The sequence below is a fragment of the Balaenoptera borealis genome (genome assembly GCF_965194805.1).
Source record: "Balaenoptera borealis genome assembly, chromosome: 8".
NCBI lineage: Eukaryota > Metazoa > Chordata > Mammalia > Artiodactyla > Balaenopteridae > Balaenoptera > Balaenoptera borealis.
In genome coordinates this window covers 29,314,933-29,332,835 of record NC_138865.1, presented here as the reverse complement: position 1 = coordinate 29,332,835, position 17,903 = coordinate 29,314,933, and the positions used below count along the sequence as shown (strand labels likewise).

General features: G+C 49.7%; 2 long non-coding RNA genes across 2 annotated transcripts in view; both read right to left on the bottom strand.

Annotated features, from left to right (window-relative positions):
* LOC309634343 overlaps positions 1-17,903 on the bottom strand; it is a 71,791-nt gene that overhangs the window by 26,721 nt on the left and 27,167 nt on the right. The window lies entirely within an intron of this gene.
* On the bottom strand, positions 5,174-17,510 carry LOC309634342. Its single transcript, XR_014248000.1, has 3 exons — positions 15,337-17,510; positions 9,649-10,017; positions 5,174-5,647 (listed from the first exon to the last, which is right to left on the bottom strand). It is a non-coding gene; the product is annotated as an uncharacterized lncRNA (long non-coding RNA).

Sequence of the window (17,903 nt, the reverse complement as noted above, 5' to 3'; positions counted from 1 at the left end):
TGCCCTCTTCCTCCAGAAAATCTCACGCCCCAGAGAACTACCGGGTTCTGTTGGGAAGCACCCAGCTGCACCAGCACACCCAGCACACCCGAGAGATGTCACTGAGCCGGATTATCATGCACCCAGACTTTGAGAAGTTACATCCCTTCGGGAGTGACATAGCCATGTTGCAGCTGCTCTTTCTTGTGAATTTCACCTCCTACATCATCCCCGCCTGCCTCCCAGTCGCTGGCATGCAGCTACCCAGTAACTCATCCTGCTGGATAACTGGCTGGGGGATGCTCAACGAGGAAAGTGAGAGGGTGTAGGAGAGTCGGGTTGGGGGCAGATGAGGGTGGGGAGGAGGAAGGGGAGAAGGACAAAGGAGGGAAGAAGGGAGGTGTGGCTCCTCCTGAGGGGTCCCCAAGCAAAGAGGCACTGGACCCTGGCCCACTAAGCGTCACTTCTAGAGGAGTGGACCATTCTAGTTCTAGTTCTGCAAGTGTGTGACTGTAAAGCTTCAGTGTTCCCTAAGTGCAAAGGTTTACACTGGAAGTCTGGGAATCTTTGACTTTTGGAATCAAGATTCTGGGTTCTTGAAGTCTTTCTGGTTCTGGATTCCAAGGTTTTAATCAACCATGGATCTGAGATGACTTGATTCAACTCAAAGGTCATGCTTGGGGCCTGGTCCATTGCAGGCCACTGACAAACAAACACCCTGATTTCCCATTGCCGTAAGAGGAGCTTAGGAAAAGTGGAAGGAAAACACACGTACGACTTCTGACCTCTGAGCCTGCCTGATGAAGTTAGAATGATTATGACTTGAGAGTGTTTCACTCTCTGAACCTCACTTTGCTCTTCTCCCAACGCAGCTCAGCTATCTACTTCGGAAGCTTGTTAGGTGCACTGCATAACGCAGGAAAAAAATTATGTTTTTTAAGATTGAAAGAGGAGAAATGTAGGCAAAGACTTATGAGCCAGAGTCTTTATTAAAGAAAGGAGTATTTATGGTTGGGGGAAATGCTTATGGTGCAACATTAAGGGGAAAAAGAATATATATTTTAATTATTTGTAGGGTCATAATTTGGTACCGTGTTTCTCAACAGAGGTGCTACAGGCATTTTGAACAGACCCTGTCTTCATTGCGTGGGATGTGCCAGCATCCCTGGCCCTTGCCTACTAGTATGTCATGAACACTCCCTAATCATAGGACAAACAACCAGGTTCCCAGCATCCTCACACCACATACACAACACATACACACCACACATACACCACATTTCTCACACACACACACACACACACACACACACACACACACACACAGACTGTTCCTCCTTGAGGACAGAAACCCTGTCTTTCTTGTTTTAATATCCCAGCCTGTGGCCCGGGCAGGGCCAGGCACCTTGTAGGTACCCCACTGCTGCCACCCTGGTCCTATAGACCATAATTGCTTGCCTGTACCTCCAGACTGGTCTCTGAGATCCCACCCTGTGTGCTATACTTTAGTCTCCACATAGCTGTCTGAGTGTTTTCTTTAAAGCAGGAGTCATGCCAGTTCCCTGCTCATTACCCTCAGTGCCTTCTCATTTATACCTAGAAAAAAGTCATAACTCCCTGCCTTGGCTCTCAGGCCCTGTGTAATGTTGGCCCCAATTCCTCTCTGCTCATCTCCTACTACATCCCTCACCCACACCATCCCAGCCAGCAGGCCTCCTTCCTGCTTGAAAACGCCAAGGCCATCGCCACCTCAGGGCCTTCACCTTGGCTGCCTCCCTGGCCTCACTTGCTCTCCCTGCTAACCTTGGCATGACTCACTTCTTTACATGTACAACTCAGCTGCTCCTCTGAGGAGTTTTACTTGATCATATGAGCTAAAACAGGCAACTTCTAATAGCATATGTCCCTGTTTTATTTCCTTTACACCACTTATTAGATCTAAAACAATTCTACTTATTTACTTCATTTACCCTGTTGATACAAAAAGCTCAGCTTCCCTGTACACCAGTGCTAAATAGAATCTTGGAGACAGAGTTTTGGGTGAAGTAGAAAAGGATAGCTTTATTACTTTGCCAGGCAAACGGGGACACAGTGGGCTCCTGCCTCGAAAAACTGTGTCTCTACTTGGAGAGGATAGTGAGAAGTTTCATAGTAATGGTTCAAAGAGGGCATGATCAGCTCTTGGACGTTCTGCTGATGAGGTGGGGGTGAGGTAAGTAAGAGTCAGCATCATCAACCTTCAGGTTCCAACTGGTCTGGGGTCTACATGCTTGTGGGCAGCACACCATTGTTAATCATTAACTTCTCCCACCTGGAGGGGGTTTCAGTATCTGCAAAACAGCTCAAAGATATTGTTTTGTATATCCATTGTTGGGGAGCCAGGACCTTGCCCCAAGGCTGCACTGTGTTTCTCTTGACTGTTTCTCACTGGTCTCGCATCCCCTCCCTTCCCTGATTAACAACTGCTTGAATCTGCCCGTTGGAACTCAGAGAAGGTCATGGAGGCTGAATGAAGTCTATTTCCTGTAATCAAAGAAATGGGGGACACAGAAAGCCTTTGTGCCCAGGAGCCCCTCAGGGCCCTGCTCGGTATCCCTGTCTCCCCCAACTAAGAATGTTCCTGTGTATCATTAGTGTCTAAAAGGTACTGAACACAAGGACAGAGGAATAAATGAGTGATTGGATGAGAGGGTGGATGGGTGAAGGGTAGGTGGGAGGATGAGTGGGTGGAAGGAAAGATGGATGGGTGGGTGAAAGGATGGTAGGCAGAGATAGTTGGAGTGAGTGGAGATGGATCAAAAGATGGGTAAATGGGCAAATGGATGGAAGCGTGAGTGGATGAATGGGACATGAGGAAAGAGGAAAGATAGGTAGATGGATAGAGGAATTGGTGGATGGATGGAAAGGTTAATGATAGACAAATGGAGAGCGGATGGGATGGTCTGTGAAAGGGTAGGTAGGTTGGTGAATGGTTGCTAAGCACCACTGAGTGGCATGTGTTGGTGGGATTTGCCTTTTTCCTTTGTAGAATAGGAGAGGTGTGGTCTATTGTTATGAGGGAGGTGGAGGGAATAGGATGAGTTTGGAAAAGTTTGAGAAAAGGGGGAGGGCTTACTAGGCATAGGTAGAAGACTGAAACAGTGCTGAAGGCTCAACTGTGCTGAGAAAAGTCCATGTTGAAGTGGTGAACAGTAAGGCAGAGTAGCCTGTAGCTAAGCCACAGCACCCTTCACTGATTTCCTCCTTATCCTCGCAGCGCCTCTGCTCGAACCCTTCCATCTCCAGGAGGGTAAGGTGGGCTTCATTGAGAACAAGTTTTGTAATATATTTTACGGACTTAGAAAAGGCAAGAACTTCTCCGTGCATGAGGACATGCTGTGTGCTGGGGACTTCTCGACAGGAGAGGCCATCTGCCAAGTGAGTAAGGTCATTTCTGTTCTTCCCTTGCCTGTTCTCAGGGCCTCAGTTTCCCTAGGGGAGGGGCTGTGTTGCCTCTACTGTCTTTGTGGAGACCCCTGGGACTTCCCATTTCCTCCCTCCACATGTCTTCCTGGGCTCAATTCCTTGGCAGTGTCCCCCAGGATAGCCCCTTCCTAAGCCCCTTGCACATAAGGGCATCTACTGGCAGCACCCTCAAACAGCATCTTTTTATGAGGCATACCTTAAAGTTTTTATTTAAGTATAACATACATACAAAAGAATCTATTCATGCTGTTTTCATAAGTTGGATGAACTTTCACATAGTTACGCAACAGATGACCAATACCCCAGAGGTCCCACTCACACCTCCTTCCTATCACCAACACCCAACAGAAACCGCCGTCTTCACTTTTGACAACTTAGATTAGATTCTGAATATTCCATAAATAGAATTTATTTCCAGTTGTCAATCTTTCGTGTCTTTATATTTGTGAGATTCATCCAAACTGTTAAATGTAGTTATAGTTTGTTGAGTCTTATTGCTCTACAGGACTCTATTGTGTGAATTGAATTCTATGATCAGTTCTACTCTTGATGGGTATTTTAGAGGTTTCCAAGTTTTTCATTTCATTTCACTTCCAAATATTTTATCTTCTATTTCACAGAAACCCTTGAGTAGAATTGTTGAATTAAAAGGTATGTGTATATTCAGCTTTGGCAGATATTTCCTAACAACATCTCCAAAGTGGTTGCACTTCATTCCAGCAGTGGATGCGAGTTTAATATTTATTTATTTTATTTATTTATTTTCCTTATTTTTTTTTTGCTGTGTCGTGTCTTAGTTGCACCACAAGGGATCTTTGCTGAGGCATGCGAGATCTTTCGTTATGGTGCGCGGTCTCCTCCGGTTTCTCTCTGGTTGTGGTTCTCAGGCTTCTCTCTAGTTGTCGTGTGTGGGTTTTCTCTCTCTAGCTGTTGTGCGTGGGGCTCCGGAGTGCATGGGCTCTGTAGTTGTGGCATGCAGGTTCTCTTGAGGCGCACGAGCTCATTAGTTGCGGCACGCTGGCTTAGTTGCCCCACGGCATTTGGAATCTTAGTTCCTCAACCAGGGATTGAACCTGCGTCCCCTGCATTGGAAGACAGATTTTTTACCACTGGATCACTAGGGAAGTCCTGGATGAGAGTTTATATCCTCGCCAACACTTTGCACTTTCCATCTTTTCTCATTTTGATAGCTTATGGTGGTTTGCATGTCCCTGATGACAAGTTAAATGTACTTTCATATGTTTATTGTCATTGGATATCTTCTCTAAAGTTTCCCTTCAAGATTTTCCCCCCTCTCACTTTTCTGTTGGGTTGTCTTCTTTTCCTTTAGGGGCTCTTTGTGTATTTTTACATATTACAGGTATGAGTCCACTGTTGGATATTTGAATTGTAAACATTTCTTTCCTCTCTCTGTAATGCCCAATTTTAGAGGTGGGCAAACAGGTCCGGAGAGGGAAAGTAGCTACCCTAAAATAAGGCAGCACAACCTGGTCCCCCGTATTCTGACCCCAAGCCTAACCTGACCTCCACCATATCCGCCTCAGGGCCCAGCCTCCCAAGCTGGCATCATGTGCGGAGCTCTTGCATAGATGGCATTGTGGAGTGGAGGGGAGAGCATTAGGGTTCTGGAGTTAGAGACACTGCTCTGCCCTGAAGGTCTTTTCACTTTCTGAGCCCATGTCCTCATTTATACTGTAGGATTCTGAGGCCTCCTTCACGGGATTGTCGAAAGGATGGTGTAGTGGGTTGGATAGTGTCCCCTACATTTGTAACCATCTGGAGTCTCAGAAAGTGACCTGATTTGGAAATAGGTCTTTGCAGATGTGATTAGCTAAGAATCTCGAGATGAAACCATTTTGAGTTTAGAGTGGGCTGAGGGATAGACAGAGAGGTACTTGATTTCAGACTTCTGGTTTCCAGAACTGTGAGAAGAGAAATTTCTGTTGTTTTTATAGTGACCCAGTTTGTGGTAATATGCTTTGGCACCCCAGGAAATGCACACAGGAGGGATGGGATGCGCCTGGTCCTTGAGAAGGCCTCACGGACAGCTGTTTTCACGGCAGCCCAGTGGAGCTGCTGAGCCAGAGGGAAGAAGCTCGGCCACCTGCCCTCCTGGTAGGAGGTAGACCCAGCTTTCTTGGTTCCCAGTGCACAACCCATGGCTGTCTGGCTTGGGCCGTTGTTCTCACAGAGTCAGCTGCACCTGCAGGTGAAATAAAAGGGCTGAGTCCTCCGAGTCCCCATCTGGCTGTCACCGTAGACCTCCCTTCCAGACTGCAGAGGTCATGGCCATGGAGTTCAGGGCCGGAGCCCTTTGCCTGCTTGCCTGCTGGACATCCATTCTGCCTCTTGACCCCACCCCCTCTCGTTTCTCCCCAGGCTGAGGACACCATTGAGCTGGACACCCAGGAGCCCCAGCACATGGCCCCTCCTGCCCCCCTTAGCCTTTCAGTCACCACAGCCTGTCTGAGAGGTTCCATCTAGATTCATCTTCTGTCACATGCCTGCTCTGGTCCCCAATCTCCAACCGGGGCTCTCTTCTCTCACTGAAGTGCCCTCCCCCAGCACAGGACACCCAGAAACAAGTCTGAGGAGAGACAGACCCCAGGAGCACTCAGTGCTCAGACTGTGGGGCAGGACAGACCTGGGTCCAGTCTTCAGTCTGTAATGTAGTGATTACGACCTTCGATAACCCGTGAAATGGGGCTGCTAACGGCCTCCACTTAATAAGGTCCTTATAGAAGATTCAGTACTGTGCCTGGCATTCAGTAGGTGCTTAACACCTGCTGGCTTTCAATCTCCTGGCCTGGTCTGCCTCCCTCTATCTGGATTGTACCTGTTCTTCTGGGCCTGTCTTAGACCTGTCCTCTCACCCAAGGTAGAATTCATTGCTCTGGCCCTGCCCAACACACACACACACACACTGTTTGCTGCGTGTCTTCAGTAGTGCAAAGTGCAGCTCACTTTGCGTGGGATACATTAGTGTTGGGCCTTCCTCTGCCTTCTGAGAACTCCCCAGGGGCTAGGAGGCTATTGGAGCCCTTCCCATCTCCCTCGGACTGGCCCAGAATCCATCATAATATAGACAACCACATGGCTCTTCTGCACGAATCCCTGAGGCCTGGAGTGGACAGGGACCAGGCCTTCCCCTGGTCAATCAATCAAACAGCTTGGGGTGGGTACACTGTGGGGAGGGCCAAGGGCACCCCAGCTAGGGAGCACAGAGGGGAAGAGCCGAGGTGATGATGGCACATTCCCAATCTCCAAAAAGACCCCATGTATGACTTTCTTGGGTCTGTGGTGACAAATCACCTCAAAGTGGGTGGCTAAAACAACAGAACTTTATTCTCTTACATTTCTGGAGGTCAAAAGTCTAAAGTCAAGGTGTTGGCCAGGCTGGTTCCTTCTGGAGACTCTAGGGGAGAATGTTTTCTTGCTTTTGCTAGCTTTTTCGAGGCCGCCAGCATTCCTTGGCTCATGGCCCCTTCCTCTGTCCCCAAAGCACATTGCTCCTACCTCTGCTTCTGTCATCACATCTCCTCCTCTGACTCTGACCTCCTGCCTCCCTCTTTCCTCATGAGAATCTTTCTGATTACATTGGGTCCACCCAGATAATCCAGGATACTCTTCCTATCTCAAGATGCTCAACTCCATCACAGCTGCAGAGTCCCTTTTGCCACGTAAGGTAACATAGCCAAAGGGTCCAGTGATGAGGATGGGCATCTTTGAGGGTTACTTTTGGCCAGCTACACCATGTACCCTTCTCTCTCCTTCAAGCCGCCACTTCCCCCACCCCCTCCTCAGCTGGAGATCTTCTCATTTCACTGAGAACGCCAAAGCAATCAATCAGCCTAGAGCCCATTCATCTTGCCAGCCCCACCCTAGCATCTTCCATCTCTCCTGAGCCTCATGGCCCATCCCAGCCAGTCTGTCCTGGAGCTCTGGGTGCCCAAAGGCTCTCCTGCTCCACGTCTTCTGTCTCCCTCTTTCCTGGCTCCTGTGTAAACGTGCAACAGCACTCTCCCGCCTGCAATTGCCCAGTTTCTCTGCCTTCCTTCCCCAAAAGACTCACAGCAGCACTGAATCTAACCCACTCCACCCAGGAGTGTCGCCAATGTGCCACCAGAGCCACATGACCAACATCCCCAAGAGCCTGTTCTTGCCAGAGCCACCTGTGGACCTGAGTCCTCCTCTCACTCAGCACTTCAGCAAGTCTCACTCCCATTTCCTGGGCACCAGGACTAGCCAGCTACTCTGCTGTGCACCTGGTCCCCTCCCCTCCCACCTCTAAATGCTGGAGACCCCAGGGCTCCGTGCTCAGCCTGCTGCTTCCCCTCTGCAGTTCCTCCCTGGTTGGTGAGAAAGGCTCAGATTTGAAAGGTCCTGTTGCCTCCTTCAACATATTGCCCCAAATCTGACTGTTTCTTACTGCCCTGGCCCCTCCCCATCAGTAATCTCTCACCTTCCCTCCTGTAGCTACCTCCCAACTGGTTCATTCTCCACACAGCACCAGAGTGATCCAGGTGCTAGACATAACCTAGACAGTTCTCCATGGGGGTCAATTCTAACGCCCCACCATAAGGCCCTGTGACCCCATGTCCCATCTATCCCCCTTGCTCCACACACATCACTGCTCTTCCTCCCCCCCACCTGGCTCAACCCTCCTCTCCTTGTCTGCACTTACTGCTCCCCCTTCTCCTGCATCAGAAAGTTAGGTTGTTTCTTGCCTGGAGTCTCAGCACAGGAAAGCTTTGTGCCTCCACCCTATGAAGTGCCCTTCCCTTCCTGTCCTGTCCCTTCCATGACTTGTTTCCACATGTCACATCTGACAATGGCAGGCTAATTGGCTTATTTACAAAAGCACCGCAAAAGAGGAGGCTTGTCATTTCACCGCTGTGCCCAAAGGCGGAGGCTGCCCTGGATGCTGGATGTGCGTGTTGGACCGGTGAGTGGAGGAGCAGCAGGCGTGGCTACGGCCCCCGCTCCCCCACCCCCACCCCCAAGGATGGGACCTTCGCTTTGGCTGATGAGTGAGGGGATTTCCAAGCAGATTGTCCTGCCCTGACAGCATTTTAGGACTCCAGCAGCTTTCTGGGGACCCCCATCTTCTCCCCGAGCAAAACAGGCTGCCTCCACCACGCCTGGGTATGGGCATTTTCTGAAAATGTTCAACCAAGAAGTTGAGAGAAAAATTAAAGGCCTAACTAAATGAATGAAAAAGGAGGAGGACCCACGTGGGCACATGCTGCTGCAGTTCAGGGTATTGCAAGAGCTGGGGACTGACGCAGCTTTAGCTGGCCAGGCTTTCCTCACAGAGCAGCTCTCTTGGGCCCTATGGTGCAGCTGCCCCTTCTCGGCCTTGGATAGTGCCCGTCCCGGACCACCAGGACCTCGCTGGGCACAGAGGCCCACATGTTGATAGGTTTAGATCAGTGATGGTCCCGAGGGTCAATCAGGAACGTCCTGTAGCGTGATTCCTCTGCCTGCCCGCATGGCCTAACAGGGCTGCTCGGCAGTGGGACGCTGGTGTTGGGACTTTCACAGAGGTGCACCTGAGTGAGCCTGGATGGCAGAGACTCATAAGCCCACCTTGCTACCTGGTCTTCTCAGACCTGGCTCAGTCACCCACATGAACTCCCATCTCTTTCCTAGGGCGATTCCGGGGGGCCCCTCGTCTGTGACTTCGCCAGTGCCTGGGTTCTGATGGGGCTGTCCAGCTGGGGCTTTGACTGCCGTCATCCCATTTACCCCAGCATCTTCACCAACGTCACCTACTTCACCGACTGGATCGTCGAGATCCAGAGACTCACACCTCTCCCTGAGCCCACATCCGCTCCCCCTCAGGCCCTGTTTCCATACCAGACTCTGCAGGCTGCGGGCTCGCCTGGGCCTGGCACAGCCTTTGTGCCTCCACAGAGCTGGCCCCTGCTGTTGTTCATGCTTGGGGCCGTATGGAAAGCCCTGCAGTGATCCCCCAAGCCCCTCTGCTCTTGCTCTCTGCCTCAGGGCCCAGTCTCCTCGCTGAAACCTTCTGCCTCTCCCCTCCCACAGCCCCATCACCTTTCAGTGGTCCCTTCTTCGCTTTCCTGTCCAACTGCTGCCACCCCACAAACCAAGCATGAAAAAAACAAATACAAACTAATGAAAGAGTCATCTTGCTCCTGTCTTGGGGCCCTATTGCCCGCCGTGATCCTCAGCACTCACCCTTTCCCTTGAGGTCTGTTGTCTGACTCCGTGGACAAGGAAACAGGACTGGGCAGGGAGACTATCCCAGGAGGAAAGCAGGAGTGAGGACACTGAAGGAGTCCAGCTGGGGAGAGAGAAAGGTGTCTTCACTTGCAGACACCACTCCTGCCATGGGGGTGCACAGGCCTTCAGAGGAAAGATATGTCAGCTCCAGCTGCCATAACAAATACCACAGGCAATGTGGCTTAAACAACAGGAATTTATCACCTCACAGTTCTGGAGCCCAGAAGTCTAAAGTCTCTCTCCTTGGCTGATAGATGGCCATCTTCTCCCTGTGTCCTCACATTGTCTTCCCTCTGTGTGTTTCTGTGTCCAAATTCTCCCTTCCTATAATGGCACCAATCATATTGGATTAGGGGCTACCCTAACGACCTCATGTTAACTCAATTATCTCTTTAAAAGCTCTACTCCAAATAAAGTCACATTCTGGGGACTTCTCTGGAGATCCGGGGTTTAAGACTCCACGTTTCTATTGCGTTGGGCACGGGTTCCATCCCTGGTAGGGGAACTAAGATCCCACATGCCGCATGGTGCAACCAAAAAAAAAAATGTCACATTCTGAGGTACTGGGGTTAGGACTTCAACATATGTATTTGGGGGGGGGGGGTGCATAATTCAGCCTTTAATAGGAAGTAAGACATTTTGCCAGGTGTCTGTAGTACAAGGGAGTAAGGATCTTTCCCAAAGTAAAGAACCGTCACTCGTGGGATATGGAGGAACAAGGACCAGCTCCCCACGGAGGTAGAGGGAAGTTCCCAGAGTGCGGGACAATTGAGTTGGACTGGAGTACATGACCCAGGCCTTGAGGATGGGGCTTCCAGCCTGCAGCATAGAGGGCTGTTGAATGTGGCGGGTCTAGCAGAGTGAGTGGGAAAGAGAGAGAGGAGGCCCGAAGCCAGGCTGTGAGCTGAGGTGCAGGCTGGCAGTCCTCAGACCTCTGCTCCTAGAGTCGACTTCCAGCACCCTCCTCACCCACCCCCATGCTCCCGCTCTCCACAGTCCGAAGGGGCCCAACTCACTGCCCCCCAAGCCCACATGACACTGCTCTCTTCTGTGTAGGAGCCCAGGCCAGCCTGGCCCAAGATGTCCACAGACCTCCAGCAGTTGGAGCCTGGTGTCTCCTTTCTGCTTAGCTGACTCAGGACTTAGTGGCCTGGCAATAAGCCTTGAAGCAATGCTCTAGTCATCCTTCCTACCAATATGCCTGACACAGAGTCCTTGTGCAGCCATCGGGATCCCAGGAGGCCTCGCAATGCACCCGCCCCAGCCTTCCTAACCCATGGTAATGTGGTAAATTTCCCATTTAGCTCATATCCAATATGGACTAGATGCCATTCAAAGGGTTCAGTGCAAGTTCTTTCCAATCCTGGCATTGCCCAAATATCCTGAACCCTCACTGGCAGGTGAGCACAGATGGACTCGTATGCACATGAACACTGGGATGCCACTGGCTGGAGCCAGGACCCTGCACAGGAACTCCCTTCCCAAGATGATCTTGGGAGGCCTCAAGAAAGTGTCTTCCCAGCGTCCACACCTGTCTAGGCATTGCCGCACTCCCTGCCTCTGGCCATCCCTCTGGCTGGAGCTCTACCACTGAGGTACCCCCACACCTAGCAGGAGAGCCTTTGGACACCCAGAGCTCCAGGACAGACTGGCTGGGATGGGCCATGAGGCTCAGGAGAGATGGAAGATGCTAGGGTGGGGCTGGCAAGATGAATGGGCTCTAGGCTGATTGATTGCTTTGGCGTTCTCAGTGAAATGAGAAGATCTCCAGCTGAGGAGGGGGTGGGGGAAGTGGCGGCTTGAAGGAGAGAGAAGGGTACATGGTGTAGCTGGCCAAAAGTAACCCTCAAAGATGCCCATCCTCATCACTGGACCCTTTGGCTATGTTACCTTACGTGGCAAAAGGGACTCTGCAGCTGTGATGGAGTTGAGCATCTTGAAATAGGAAGACTATCCTGGATTATCTGGGTGGACCCAATGTAATCAGAAAGATTCTCATGAGGAAAGAGGGAGGCAGGAGGTCAGAGTCAGAGGAGGAGATGTGATGACAGAAGCAGAGGTAGGAGCAATGTGCTTTGGGGTCAGAGGAAGGGGCCATGAGCCAAGGAATGCTGGTGGCCTCGAAAAAGCTAGCAAAAGCAAGAAAACATTCTCCCCTAGAGTCTCCAGAAGGAACCAGCCTGGCCAACACCTTGACTTTAGACTTTTGACCTCCAGAAATGTAAGAGAATAAAGTTCTGTTGTTTTAGCCACCCACTTTGAGGTGATTTGTCACCGCAGACCCAAGAAAGTCATACACGGGGTCTTCTTGGAGATTGGGAATGTGCCATCATCACCTCAGCTCTTCCCCTCTGTGCTCCCTAGCTGGGGTGCCCTTGGCCCTCCCCACAGTGTACCCACACCAAGCTGTTCAAGGCCAGGGGAAGGCCTGGTCCCTGTCCACTCCAGGCCTCAGGGATTCGTGCAGATGAGCCATGTGGTTGTCTATATTATGATGGATTCTGGGCCAGTCCGAGGGAGATGGGAAGGGCTCCAATAGCCTCCTAGCCCCTGGGGAGTTCTCAGAAGGCAGAGGAAGGCCCAACACTAATGTATCCCATGCAAAGTGAGCTGCACTTTGCACTACTGAAGACACGCAGCAAACAGTGTGTGTGTGTGTGTGTGTGTGTGTGTGTGTGTGTGTGTGTGTTGGGCAGGGCCAGAGCAATGAATTCTACCTTGGGTGAGAGGACAGGTCTAAGACAGGCCCAGAAGAACAGGTACAATCCAGATAGAGGGAGGCAGACCAGGCCAGGAGATTGAAAGTCAGCAGGTGTTAAGCACCTACTGAATGCCAGGCACAGTACTGAATCTTCTATAAGGACCTTATTAAGTGGAGGCCGTTAGCAACCCCATTTCACGGGTTATCTAAGGTCATAATCACTACATTACAGACTGAAGACTGGACCCAGGTCTGTCCTGCCCCACAGTCTGAGCACTGAGTGCTCCTGGGGTCTGTCTCTCCTCAGACTTGTTTCTGGGTGTCCTGTGCTGGGGGAGGGCACTTCAGTGAGAGAAGAGAGCCCCGGTTGGAGGTTGGGGACCAGAGCAGGCATGTGACAGAAGATGAATCTAGATGGAACCTCTCAGACAGGCTGTGGTGACTGAAAGGCTAAGGGGGGCAGGAGGGGCCATGTGCTGGGGCTCCTGGGTGTCCAGCTCAATGGTGTCCTCAGCCTGGGGAGAAACGAGAGGGGGTGGGGTCAAGAGGCAGAATGGATGTCCAGCAGGCAAGCAGGCAAAGGGCTCCGGCCCTGAACTCCATGGCCATGACCTCTGCAGTCTGGAAGGGAGGTCTACGGTGACAGCCAGATGGGGACTCGGAGGACTCAGCCCTTTTATTTCACCTGCAGGTGCAGCTGACTCTGTGAGAACAACGGCCCAAGCCAGACAGCCATGGGTTGTGCACTGGGAACCAAGAAAGCTGGGTCTACCTCCTACCAGGAGGGCAGGTGGCCGAGCTTCTTCCCTCTGGCTCAGCAGCTCCACTGGGCTGCCGTGAAAACAGCTGTCCGTGAGGCCTTCTCAAGGACCAGGCGCATCCCATCCCTCCTGTGTGCATTTCCTGGGGTGCCAAAGCATATTACCACAAACTGGGTCACTATAAAAACAACAGAAATTTCTCTTCTCACAGTTCTGGAAACCAGAAGTCTGAAATCAAGTACCTCTCTGTCTATCCCTCAGCCCACTCTAAACTCAAAATGGTTTCATCTCGAGATTCTTAGCTAATCACATCTGCAAAGACCTATTTCCAAATCAGGTCACTTTCTGAGACTCCAGATGGTTACAAATGTAGGGGACACTATCCAACCCACTACACCATCCTTTCGACAATCCCGTGAAGGAGGCCTCAGAATCCTACAGTATAAATGAGGACATGGGCTCAGAAAGTGAAAAGACCTTCAGGGCAGAGCAGTGTCTCTAACTCCAGAACCCTAATGCTCTCCCCTCCACTCCACAATGCCATCTATGCAAGAGCTCCGCACATGATGCCAGCTTGGGAGGCTGGGCCCTGAGGCGGATATGGTGGAGGTCAGGTTAGGCTTGGGGTCAGAATACGGGGGACCAGGTTGTGCTGCCTTATTTTAGGGTAGCTACTTTCCCTCTCCGGACCTGTTTGCCCACCTCTAAAATTGGGCATTACAGAGAGAGGAAAGAAATGTTTACAATTCAAATATCCAACAGTGGACTCATACCTGTAATATGTAAAAATACACAAAGAGCCCCTAAAGGAAAAGAAGACAACCCAACAGAAAAGTGAGAGGGGGGAAAATCTTGAAGGGAAACTTTAGAGAAGATATCCAATGACAATAAACATATGAAAGTACATTTAACTTGTCATCAGGGACATGCAAACCACCATAAGCTATCAAAATGAGAAAAGATGGAAAGTGCAAAGTGTTGGCGAGGATATAAACTCTCATCCAGGACTTCCCTAGTGATCCAGTGGTAAAAAATCTGTCTTCCAATGCAGGGGACGCAGGTTCAATCCCTGGTTGAGGAACTAAGATTCCAAATGCCGTGGGGCAACTAAGCCAGCGTGCCGCAACTAATGAGCTCGTGCGCCTCAAGAGAACCTGCATGCCACAACTACAGAGCCCATGCACTCCGGAGCCCCACGCACAACAGCTAGAGAGAGAAAACCCACACACGACAACTAGAGAGAAGCCTGAGAACCACAACCAGAGAGAAACCGGAGGAGACCGCGCACCATAACGAAAGATCTCGCATGCCTCAGCAAAGATCCCTTGTGGTGCAACTAAGACACGACACAGCAAAAAAAAAATAAGGAAAATAAATAAATAAAATAAATAAATATTAAACTCGCATCCACTGCTGGAATGAAGTGCAACCACTTTGGAGATGTTGTTAGGAAATATCTGCCAAAGCTGAATATACACATACCTTTTAATTCAACAATTCTACTCAAGGGTTTCTGTGAAATAGAAGATAAAATATTTGGAAGTGAAATGAAATGAAAAACTTGGAAACCTCTAAAATACCCATCAAGAGTAGAACTGATCATAGAATTCAATTCACACAATAGAGTCCTGTAGAGCAATAAGACTCAACAAACTATAACTACATTTAACAGTTTGGATGAATCTCACAAATATAAAGACACGAAAGATTGACAACTGGAAATAAATTCTATTTATGGAATATTCAGAATCTAATCTAAGTTGTCAAAAGTGAAGACGGCGGTTTCTGTTGGGTGTTGGTGATAGGAAGGAGGTGTGAGTGGGACCTCTGGGGTATTGGTCATCTGTTGCGTAACTATGTGAAAGTTCATCCAACTTATGAAAACAGCATGAATAGATTCTTTTGTATGTATGTTATACTTAAATAAAAACTTTAAGGTATGCCTCATAAAAAGATGCTGTTTGAGGGTGCTGCCAGTAGATGCCCTTATGTGCAAGGGGCTTAGGAAGGGGCTATCCTGGGGGACACTGCCAAGGAATTGAGCCCAGGAAGACATGTGGAGGGAGGAAATGGGAAGTCCCAGGGGTCTCCACAAAGACAGTAGAGGCAACACAGCCCCTCCCCTAGGGAAACTGAGGCCCTGAGAACAGGCAAGGGAAGAACAGAAATGACCTTACTCACTTGGCAGATGGCCTCTCCTGTCGAGAAGTCCCCAGCACACAGCATGTCCTCATGCACGGAGAAGTTCTTGCCTTTTCTAAGTCCGTAAAATATATTACAAAACTTGTTCTCAATGAAGCCCACCTTACCCTCCTGGAGATGGAAGGGTTCGAGCAGAGGCGCTGCGAGGATAAGGAGGAAATCAGTGAAGGGTGCTGTGGCTTAGCTACAGGCTACTCTGCCTTACTGTTCACCACTTCAACATGGACTTTTCTCAGCACAGTTGAGCCTTCAGCACTGTTTCAGTCTTCTACCTATGCCTAGTAAGCCCTCCCCCTTTTCTCAAACTTTTCCAAACTCATCCTATTCCCTCCACCTCCCTCATAACAATAGACCACACCTCTCCTATTCTACAAAGGAAAAAGGCAAATCCCACCAACACATGCCACTCAGTGGTGCTTAGCAACCATTCACCAACCTACCTACCCTTTCACAGACCATCCCATCCGCTCTCCATTTGTCTATCATTAACCTTTCCATCCATCCACCAATTCCTCTATCCATCTACCTATCTTTCCTCTTTCCTCATGTCCCATTCATCCACTCACGCTTCCATCCATTTGCCCATTTACCCATCTTTTGATCCATCTCCACTCACTCCAACTATCTCTGCCTACCATCCTTTCACCCACCCATCCATCTTTCCTTCCACCCACTCATCCTCCCACCTACCCTTCACCCATCCACCCTCTCATCCAATCACTCATTTATTCCTCTGTCCTTGTGTTCAGTACCTTTTAGACACTAATGATACACAGGAACATTCTTAGTTGGGGGAGACAGGGATACCGAGCAGGGCCCTGAGGGGCTCCTGGGCACAAAGGCTTTCTGTGTCCCCCATTTCTTTGATTACAGGAAATAGACTTCATTCAGCCTCCATGACCTTCTCTGAGTTCCAACGGGCAGATTCAAGCAGTTGTTAATCAGGGAAGGGAGGGGATGCGAGACCAGTGAGAAACAGTCAAGAGAAACACAGTGCAGCCTTGGGGCAAGGTCCTGGCTCCCCAACAATGGATATACAAAACAATATCTTTGAGCTGTTTTGCAGATACTGAAACCCCCTCCAGGTGGGAGAAGTTAATGATTAACAATGGTGTGCTGCCCACAAGCATGTAGACCCCAGACCAGTTGGAACCTGAAGGTTGATGATGCTGACTCTTACTTACCTCACCCCCACCTCATCAGCAGAACGTCCAAGAGCTGATCATGCCCTCTTTGAACCATTACTATGAAACTTCTCACTATCCTCTCCAAGTAGAGACACAGTTTTTCGAGGCAGGAGCCCACTGTGTCCCCGTTTGCCTGGCAAAGTAATAAAGCTATCCTTTTCTACTTCACCCAAAACTCTGTCTCCAAGATTCTATTTAGCACTGGTGTACAGGGAAGCTGAGCTTTTTGTATCAACAGGGTAAATGAAGTAAATAAGTAGAATTGTTTTAGATCTAATAAGTGGTGTAAAGGAAATAAAACAGGGACATATGCTATTAGAAGTTGCCTGTTTTAGCTCATATGATCAAGTAAAACTCCTCAGAGGAGCAGCTGAGTTGTACATGTAAAGAAGTGAGTCATGCCAAGGTTAGCAGGGAGAGCAAGTGAGGCCAGGGAGGCAGCCAAGGTGAAGGCCCTGAGGTGGCGATGGCCTTGGCGTTTTCAAGCAGGAAGGAGGCCTGCTGGCTGGGATGGTGTGGGTGAGGGATGTAGTAGGAGATGAGCAGAGAGGAATTGGGGCCAACATTACACAGGGCCTGAGAGCCAAGGCAGGGAGTTATGACTTTTTTCTAGGTATAAATGAGAAGGCACTGAGGGTAATGAGCAGGGAACTGGCATGACTCCTGCTTTAAAGAAAACACTCAGACAGCTATGTGGAGACTAAAGTATAGCACACAGGGTGGGATCTCAGAGACCAGTCTGGAGGTACAGGCAAGCAATTATGGTCTATAGGACCAGGGTGGCAGCAGTGGGGTACCTACAAGGTGCCTGGCCCTGCCCGGGCCACAGGCTGGGATATTAAAACAAGAAAGACAGGGTTTCTGTCCTCAAGGAGGAACAGTCTGTGTGTGTGTGTGTGTGTGTGTGTGTGTGTGTGTGTGTGTGAGAAATGTGGTGTATGTGTGGTGTGTATGTGTTGTGTATGTGGTGTGAGGATGCTGGGAACCTGGTTGTTTGTCCTATGATTAGGGAGTGTTCATGACATACTAGTAGGCAAGGGCCAGGGATGCTGGCACATCCCACGCAATGAAGACAGGGTCTGTTCAAAATGCCTGTAGCACCTCTGTTGAGAAACACGGTACCAAATTATGACCCTACAAATAATTAAAATATATATTCTTTTTCCCCTTAATGTTGCACCATAAGCATTTCCCCCAACCATAAATACTCCTTTCTTTAATAAAGACTCTGGCTCATAAGTCTTTGCCTACATTTCTCCTCTTTCAATCTTAAAAAACATAATTTTTTTCCTGCGTTATGCAGTGCACCTAACAAGCTTCCGAAGTAGATAGCTGAGCTGCGTTGGGAGAAGAGCAAAG